Source organism: Tupaia chinensis, unplaced genomic scaffold, assembly GCF_000334495.1.
Source record: "Tupaia chinensis unplaced genomic scaffold, TupChi_1.0 Scaffold143681_1, whole genome shotgun sequence".
Classification (NCBI taxonomy): Eukaryota; Metazoa; Chordata; class Mammalia; order Scandentia; family Tupaiidae; genus Tupaia; species Tupaia belangeri.
The window spans coordinates 197,189-206,924 of record NW_006203529.1 but is presented as its reverse complement, the minus strand read 5'-3'; the positions used below and the strand labels follow the sequence as shown (position 1 = coordinate 206,924).

The 9,736-nt window shown below is 39.3% G+C and overlaps 1 pseudogene; it reads right to left on the bottom strand.

The window, feature by feature from the left end:
• Positions 1–6,415: 6,415 nt before the first annotated feature.
• On the bottom strand, positions 6,416–8,924 carry LOC102492400 (olfactory receptor 148-like; annotated as a pseudogene).
• Positions 8,925–9,736: the final 812 nt, after the last annotated feature.

The window sequence follows — 9,736 nt, the reverse complement described above, 5'->3', positions numbered from 1 at the left end:
GTCTGAAGCTACGGGGGCAGTCCTCCCTCGACGTTCCTGGTCCAGGGGTCAAAAGATGGGAGTCTCAATTTTTTTTAAAGATTCTTATAGTTTTCTTTATAAAGGTCTTTGTCTTCCTTGGTTAGTTTTATTCCTAAGTATCTTATACTTATTATGGCTATGGTAAATGGGATTACTTTCTTCAGTTTTGTCTCTGTCCGCTTGGTGTTTGTACACAGAAATGCTATAGATATTTGTAAGTTAATCTGGTATCCTGCCACTTTACTGTATGCATTTATGACTTCAAAAATATTTTTTGTGGATACTACTGGGTCTTCTATATATACAATCATGTCATCTGCAAACAGATAATTTCAACTCTTCTTTCCCTATGCCATTTATTTTTTTCTCTTGTCTGATTGCATTGGTTATTCCTTCCAGTACTATATAGAATAGAAATGGAGAAAGTGGGTAGCCTTATCTAGTACTAGTTCAGATAAGGCTATACCATTCGATATAATGTTAACTATAGCTTTTTTTTCCCATGAATCAAATTTCCCCAAAAGGGAAACTTTATTGATTTCTATTTCCTCACAAATAGACCAACTGTAATAAAATGAGGTGAACATTCACCTCAAGATTTTCTTGTCTTCATAATAGAAAAGATGAGTCTTAGAATTGTTTCCCTTGACCCTTTCTCTTCTTATCTCCTCCCAGTTTAAAACGCTTACATCTCTTAATAGCCAGCATACTCTTAGATCTGCAGTTGGGCTCAACACATTCAAGTCTCTTCTTTGTCATTTTTACCTTTTTCCAGAAAATAGACTTAGTCTGTCCACCACAGCCACTCTGTTTCCTGTCATAATGCTGCCAATCCCTGAGCATACAAAGAATTCTTGCTCTTTTTGTAGTGTGTCACTTTATGAGGTTGGTGCTTGCCAAACTTCTTACAGAAGGTCTGGTGGGTTTTAGGGAAGTTCACCATGCTTGCGGGCCTGCAATCTGCACAGAAAACACTATAGGTTTTTCATAGATGGCTTTTATTATGCTGAGAAATGATCCTTCTATGCTGATTTTTACTGAGAGTTTTAATCATGAAGGAATATTTTATTTTGTCAAATGCTTTTTCTGCATCGATTGACTGTTAATATGTTTATTACATTTATGATTTTGTGTATGTTGAACCACCCTTGCATCCCTAGAATAAAGCCTACCTGGTCGTGATAAATAATCTTTTTTATATGCTGTTGAATACGGTTAGCAAGTATCTTGTTGAGAATTTTTGCATCTATATTCATCAGAGATAAAGGTCTATAGTTTTCCTTTTCTGTCATACCTTTATCAATTTTGGGAATGAGGGTGATGGAGGCTTCATAGAATGAATTTGGAAAGGTTCCTTCTTTTTGTATCTCTAGAATCATTTTGAGTAGAATGGGGGTTACCTCCTCTTTAAAAGTTTTGTAAAATTCAGCAATGAAGCCATTGGGACCTGAACTTTTCTTTGTTGGGAGGTTATTTATTAATGATTCAATCTCAATGCTTTTTACTGGTGTATTTAGAGTTTCTATCTCCTTGTAAGTCAAACCTGGTAGATTATATGTGTCCAGAAATTTGTCTATTTCATCTAGGTTTTCTTCTTTGTTGGTGTATAGTCGCTCATACTATCCTCTAATGATGTTTTGTACTTCTATTATGTCTGTTGTAATGTTGCCTGATTCATTGCAAATTTATGTGGTTCCTTTCCCTCTCCCTTTTTTAAGTTATTATTTCTTTTTACTTCTATTTATTTTATATATTCAATCACATTACTTAGCTTACAAAGTGTATATTCCAACGTGTACATTTCTCACCAGTCCAGTTTACCATACTAGAAAGTTATCTTCAATAGATAATATTCCATGCCTTTGTTCCATAAATGTGTTGCCTCTCTATTTTTTTCCTTAATGTCCTTCCCCGAACTCTACTCCATCACCTTCCCTCTTCTCACACTGTATCTAGTATTCACAACCATTTACTTAGATTTTACAACATTTAGTCATTCAGCTTCGGGCATAGAGTGCAGACACTCCGTAAATATTAAATGGATACATACAATGTCTCTCCTTTATTGCCTATCTTGCTTCACCCAGTAGTAAATCTTCCATATTCATCCACTTTCTCTCAAAAGCCAAGGTCTTGTTTTTGATGGCTGAGTAGTATTTCACAGGGTATATGTGCCACAGTTTTTCAATCCATTCATCTGTTTGTGGACATTTGGGTGGGTTACATGTCTTAGTAATTGTGAATAATGCTGCCATAAGCATGGATGTGCAAGCACTTTTCCAACTAAGAATTCTTCTGTCCTTTAAGTAGATACCCAGAAGTGGGACTGCTGGATCACATGGTAGTTCTATTTGTAGGTCTTTGAGGAATCTCCAAGTTGTTCTCCAGAGTGGCTGGACCAATTTACATTCCCACCAACAGGGTAGAAGAGTTCTCCTTTCACCACACCCCCACTAGCACTTATCTTTTTTTTTTTTATCTTAGTCATTTTGACTGGTGTTAGGTGGTATATCTTTGTGGTTTTGATCTGCATCTCCCTTATAATGAGAGATGGTGAACATTTTTTCATATGCCTTTTGGGTATTCATATGTCTCCCTTAGAGAGTGTTCTTTTTTTCAACTCATTCTCCCATCTTCAAATAGGGTTAATCATCTTTTATGGGACAGCTGCTTGAGTTCTTTGTGTATTCTGGTTATCAGTCCTTTATCTGACACATAGTTTACAAAAATATTTTTCTATTCTGAGGGCTGTCTTTTCACACGAATTACTGTTTCTTTTGCCATGCAGAAACTTCTTAATCTGATGTAATTCTGCTTATCTATATTGGGATTATTGACTATCCTTTGGGTGTCTTATTTAAGAAGTTTTTTTCTGGGACCAGCAGTTAGCATAATGACTATGTCACTGGAATCCCACTTAGTTGACCGTGGTTCAAGTCCTGGACCTGGTGGCTTAAACTCATGCCGGGTGTGTGTGCGTGTGTGCCCAAGATCCCAAGAGGAGAATGGAGGAGAAGGGATTGCAGTATGGCCATCCCCCCTGAGGGGTGATTTCTCGCTTTCTATCTCTCTGTCTCTGTCTCTCTGTATCTGTCTTGTGAGTGCATGCGCCCTATAGCCAAAACCTCTCCAAAAAAATAAAAAGTTTTTTCTTACCTTATTGTCTTCCAGAGTTTGTCCAGTGTTTTGAGTGGCAGTTTTACAGTTTTGAGGTCTTAGGTTTAAATCTTTAATACACTCTGAGTTGATTTTGGTCAAAGGTGAGAGCTAGAGCTTTAGATTAATTTTTCTGCAGGTGAATACCCAGTTTTTGCAGCACCATTTGTTAAAGGTTTCCTTTCCCCACTGGGTTGACTGCTACCCTTTGTCAAAAATATGTTGGCTGTATGTCTGGGGGTTTATTTTCCATTTCATTTATTCCTGCTCAAATCATTATTATTTCTTTTCTCTTGGCATTTTTTTTATTTTTCCCCAATCTCCTGAGGCATGATGTTAGGCTGTCCTTTTGCTACCTTTCCAGCTTTTTCTTATGTGTACTAATTGCTATGAACTTCCCTCTTATGACTCTTTTGCTGTGTCCCATAGAGTATGGAAGTTCATGTTCTCATTATCATTTGTCTCTATAAATCTTTTGATTTCAGTCTTAATCTTTTCATAGTCATGAAGTCATTCAGAATTAGGATATTTGGTTTCCATGTATTTGTATATTTTTGAGGGTTTTCCCATCATGGTCAGAAAAGATGCTGGATATAGTTTATATGCTTTTGAATCTGTAAAGGCTGGTTTTGTGCCCTATCATGGGTCAGTCTTCCAGAAGGTACCATGCGGGGCTGACAAAAATGTATGTTTTGAGGCTCTTCTCTGATTTTTATTCATTTGGAAATGTATTTACTCTCGGCTAATTTGTTGGAGAAGAATTCCATAACTGTGAGTTCATGCATTTCCCTTTGTTGTGAAATAATTTGTTGCTACTTTCTTCCTTCTTCTGTGTCCTCCAGTGTGGTAATCACAGAAGAAGTTTGAAATAGGATTTATGAAGGGTAGTTTTACACTTTTTACAACCAGTACATTGAGGGGCAATGAATTCTCTAAATCTCACAATATTCAGATGTTTAGCTACTATGCACCTAGACTTCTCTAGCGGGTAAAGGCTGAGCACTAAAATAAGAAATCAAAGTAAAAGAAAAAGAAAGTAGGAAACAGAAATAGAAAGAAAAAGCAAAGGAAAAGAAAGGACAGAACTAGAACAAAAAGAGGAGAAAAATGCAGAAAAACCATCACAGAAAAGCAGAGGCAGAGATAGAGATGGCTGCAAAGATTCTGCCCTAGGTGAGGGAAGAAAAGACAAATTACCAAGGAAAAGGCATAAGGAAGGGGACAGAAAACTGTTTTGTAAAAGGGAAAAAAATTTAGAAGGGACAGGAGAGAGCTAGAGGAAGAGAGACACTTTGCCTACCTAACTAGCACTGGGGTATGGAAGAGGGGACCCTAGTTGGGAGGGCTTCATAGCTGTGAATCTGAACCCAGAAAAGGTAGCAGAGGCACAGATGGAGATGCCTGCAAGGATTCTGTTTTGACTAACACTGGGGTCTGGAAGAGGGGACCCTGGCTGGGAGGCTTTACAGCTGTGAAGCTGAACCCAGAAAGTGCAGTAGAAACAGAGATGGAGATGTCTGCAGGGATTCTGCCCTAGCACTCGGGTCTGGAGGTGGGGGACCTTTGTGGAGTGGCTTCACAGTCATGAAGCTGAATCCGGAAGGTGTGGCAGAGTCAGAGCTAAATAGAATAATTCCAAAACAAACAAACAAACAAACAATCTAATCTCTCCCAGGAATCAAGGCATATACATTCTTATATCTAGCAGTAAAATGCAGCTACCTAATATTGGAATAGTTTGAATCCAGCCTAACATTTGGATAGACAGATCAACAGTGTGAGGATTAGAATCCATGCCATCTTGGATTTTTCTAACTAGCTGAGAAGGGGCATAGAATTCTACCCTGAATTCATTTGTGTGAGCCTTATGAGCTTCATGTGTTCCTTTTGCCTCTTGCTGGTTTTACAAGAAGGAATTAATTTTATTTGAGATTCCCACTTCTTTGTTTTTGTTTTGTTTTGTTTTGAATTATTTTAAATAGCATGGAAACTCATGGAGGTAAAAATATAATACAAAAATTAAAAATGACTGAAATGTCATAAAAACTAAAGCTGGTATGTCTGTGGGATTCCCCAGTAAATACCCTTCTTTATTGTTTGATTTAGAAAACTGAAATATAATTATCAATTCTCGTCTTATTGAAGACCAAGTTAAAAGGTGTGATTTACTAGGAAAACATAATGAGCGGACTAATAGGACCCCATAATTAGGATGTCTTCTCATCAACAACACCGGGGGGAAGCTTCCTGCTGTGTCTACAATGAGGAGTAAATTGGGGTACTGGCAGCATGGTGCAGTAGGAGATCCCCAGCACAGTAGGAGTTCTGGATGCCCAGGCCTAGGCTCGGCTCACCCACAGCTAAACGTGACACACAGGGCAAGACACTGAGTGCCATATCTCAGTGCCCCCTCTAAGGGGACAATGCATTACAGCAGATTAAGTGGGAATAATAGCACAGGCAGTATGTCATCACAACCTCAGTCAGCACTTGTTTTACAATTATTTATGGAACACCTTGTTTGCATCATGAGCTCTGGAGAGAGGAAATGAAGATGAGCAAATTGCCAGATTGGACATTTGGGATAGTCAATGATGCCATGTTTAGGACTAGGGTTAGTGGACTTAACTAAATGTGAGTTTGAGGTCTGGATTTCTGTGTCATGTGCAATAGTGAACCCATCACTGAGTCTATAACCCCCAAAGCTCTTTTTGTGAAATGTGAACTCTAAGTATTGTGAGTAATGTGACGATTAAATGAGATGATATAGGTGACATGTTCATCGCAGACCTTGTAAGACAGGTCACAATCAGTAGATGTTAGAATATAGGAACAAAAATGCTTATAGGGAGAAGTAAGAAGAAATTATGTTAAGAATGGTACAAAAAATTATGAAATGGAGGTCGATTTGGCCTAGAGAGGGCCTACTGAGTGTGCTTCTTGGTCAGTTACAGATACACTCTATCCTTGACCAGGCGAGACTGGGCACCTATTATGAGTATGAGAAATCTGTTTCTAGCTGCTTGCTCGTCCCTTCAGGTTGTTTACCCAGTATTTAACATAGAGAATAACATAGTTATAGACTGTGCTCAGAGTCTCAGTTATTACGGAAGTATACAAACATGGACTATGTAAATCAGTCAAAAAAAATGTTTTCAGAGAGCCTTTTGCACTATGTATTTATTTTAAAGGAAGAAATAGGAGGCTGATACTCAGTCACAGTAAATTGTAAAATACATTATAAAGCACTTTTAAAATACTGAACAGTAAATACAATATTTCGATGTACCCTTATAAGAAAACTTTCCGTTTCCTTATTCTATGAGGAATAGATTAGTGAGTCCAACATGCAAGAGACAATAATTTTTAATATTTGCACCATGGCCCCAAAGAGAATGTTGGGTGTGGGTTGTAGATAGATGATGATCACAGGTCTGTAGGCACAGAGATGGCAGTGAGGTGGGCACTGCAGGTGGAGAAAGCTTTCTTTCTGCCCTTTGTAGAAGAGCTTATCAAAATGGCAATCCCAGTGCAGGTGTAGGAGACACAAACACTAAGCAAAAGCACTAAAGCCAGAAAGCCTACATAGATGGAACCCACTCTTTGGTCAAGGAAGCTGTCAGTACTAGCCAGGAGTAAGACAGCAGGAAGGTCACAGAAGAAGTGGTTGACCTGGTTGGAGCCACAGCAAGTTAACTGAAAGGGAAAGGTGGTCACGGTGGTGGCCTGAAGACAACCCACCAACCAGGCTTCATGATCAAACTGACAGACTCCAGATTTCATAATGAGTGTATGTCTCAGGGGGTGACAGATGGCCACAAATCGATCACAGAGTAGAGAAAGTCTTCCCGGGAAGAAAAGCTGTGAGGCACAGCCCTTGTAGGAGATGGCTTGGTTCTGGCAGAAGAGACAGAAAAGCCTCTTAGGACAGGTGACAGATGGGAACAGCATGTTGTAAATATATAGTAGCCCCAAGAAAAAATACACTGGGGTATGAAGAGTAGAGCAAGAAGTGATTGCCATTAGGATGAGCAAATTTCCAAGTGGGGCGAAGAGATAGATGAACGTGCTCTGAATTTTCACAGCAGACATGTAAATGTGATTCCAGAGGCTGGTCATAACAGACTTAATACCAATAGATTCAACATCACTGGTCCCTGTTTAAATATAAAGATCATGTCAATATTAAGAATTAGGTTTCTCCATCCTGGTCGTACAGCTCAGTGGTAAGAAAGGTGCAGAAAAAGCTGAATCCTGCATGACAGATTTAGTGTTGACACCAAGGCCTCAATACTGAGCAGATTAACTAATTTAAACATGCCTACAAATGATTAAAGGACGGTCGATATGCTGTAATGCACCAACCTAGAGGCCTGACTTTGTGATGTCTTTTGCAAGAGCGTGGAGATCTGCTCTATTTCTTAAAGACTAATGTTATGTTGTGTGCCCTCTATTTCTTCTATTCTTGCTGCAAAATATGATTTTTTCCCCCTCCCTTAGTTGGCCTTTTAAGAAACAAATTGATTTGATTACAGGAAAACAAGCTCCCAACCGGGTGTAGCCCCAGTAAATTCCTTTTAAAAGACCCGGCTTCCTTAGGGGTGGGGTGGCTTCAGAGTGGTGGCTAGAGATGGAGTAAGAGATGTAGCAGAGCGAGTTTGGGGTCAGCACCTTGGTGGCATTATCTGAGGCCCTTTTATTATGTGGGTTTACCCTATAATAAACCGTGCAAAGTTTTTTGTTGGTGTTGTTTGTTCAGATTTTCAGTCCTAACATTTGAAGACTTTTCAGTGCATTTCCACAGTTACACAAAGGTATGCTTAATACTCAGAATATTTATCAAAGGTCATTTGGTCTTCTAGACCTTTAATCAGAAGACACCTTCATGGCTCCTGAGAATAGTTTGGGTTTACCCTATAATAAACCGTGCAAAGTTTTTTGTTGGTGTTGTTTGTTCAGATTTTCAGTCCTAACATTTGAAGACTTTTCAGTGCATTTCCACAGTTACACAAAGGTATGCTTAATACTCAGAATATTTATCAAAGGTCATTTGGTCTTCTAGACCTTTAATCAGAAGACACCTTCATGGCTCCTGAGAGTAGTTATTTCAGGGAAAAAAAAAATGAAGCTTTTCTACTGATAATTCAATCTCCAGCCCACAACCTCCAGTGGTAGAAGCTCCCTCAAGCCTTCTCTTTGCCTCTGCATCTGCCTCTGTCTCTCTCTACCTCTGTTTCTATCTTCTCATTATTTTTTTGTAATTTTTCCTTTTAAAAAATTTTTTTAAGGTAAATCATTTTCTTGACTCTCAGTCCCCCCTCTCTCAGACCTTTAATTAGAGCACTGAATTGTATATGGTACCAAAATTGCTAGGATTTTGAATGTATTAATATAATCTAATTGAATGTTTCTTAAACATTTTTGACAATGTCCATTTTACTAAAAAAAAGCTAGTAGTGACAAATTTATTTGGCTATTATTTGTGGTTTCAAGAGTTAGAAGGGGACTAGGAGTAACTGTAAATAAAATGGAAGAAAAGTCCCATAGATATTCTGGGCTGCTGTTCCTGTCACAGTCTTCAAGGCCTAAGAGAGTGGGATGGTTTCAGGGAACTGACCCTATATGGGCTTGGTACCCTGGGCTACACAGGGACTCTGCTCCTTGGCGCCAGGTGGAGCCCGACCTGCAGTTATGGCTGCTCTTCTCTCCTCTGCTCTAGAACATGCAAGAAGCCAAGCTGGTGGCATACACGTGGGGGTAATTCTTCAGGCTCACAGAAATGAAGAGCTGTGGTGGTGTGGAGACCTCAACAGAGATTTCTAAGAACATCTCAGACAGCCTGGGGGCCTAGACAGAGAGACTCTTTCAAAGGGTAAAGTCAGCGCAAACAATTTTCACACATCAAACAGAAAGCCCAGGGGAACACAAGTGAAGATGAGGGTGTAAGGCACAAGAATCCCCACCAGGGCAATGCCAGGGAGCCATGGGGGGACTGTCCTCCAGATCTGCACTGTGGAACTGCCAGCATGCAGCAGTTGTCTAACAAAACTGGTGTCGGACTCCATCTGAAAAGAACTGAAGCATGGACTGAGTGAGCATGGCTGGGGATGTGGTGGGGATTGCAGAAAGCCACTCAATGGTCTGGGGGTGCAGCCCTGTGGCAGAGTGTCTAGGAGGCAGTAGATAGACTGAAGAATATTTTGGACTGTGAAGATTTCACATCTGCCTTTAGGATTTTCACACTGGCCTGGGAACTGATACTCCTTTCCCATTGCGAAATAGAAACTTCTACCTGTTGTTTTGGTTTCATAGGATCAGAGCTGGCAAGAGTGTACTTTCAGTCTCAGATGAGACTTTGGACATTTTATTTAGTACTGCAGCAAATTAAAACTTTTTAGAGCTATTGTGATTATTTTGCATGTAAGGATTACATAAATTTAGGAGGCAGGGATAAAATAGTACAGTTTGTATGCTTCCCCCAAAATTCATGTGATCTGGTTGTAGTATAATAAGATGAAATGGAAAAATTAATCACATATGGTGTTGAAAAGTAAAACCT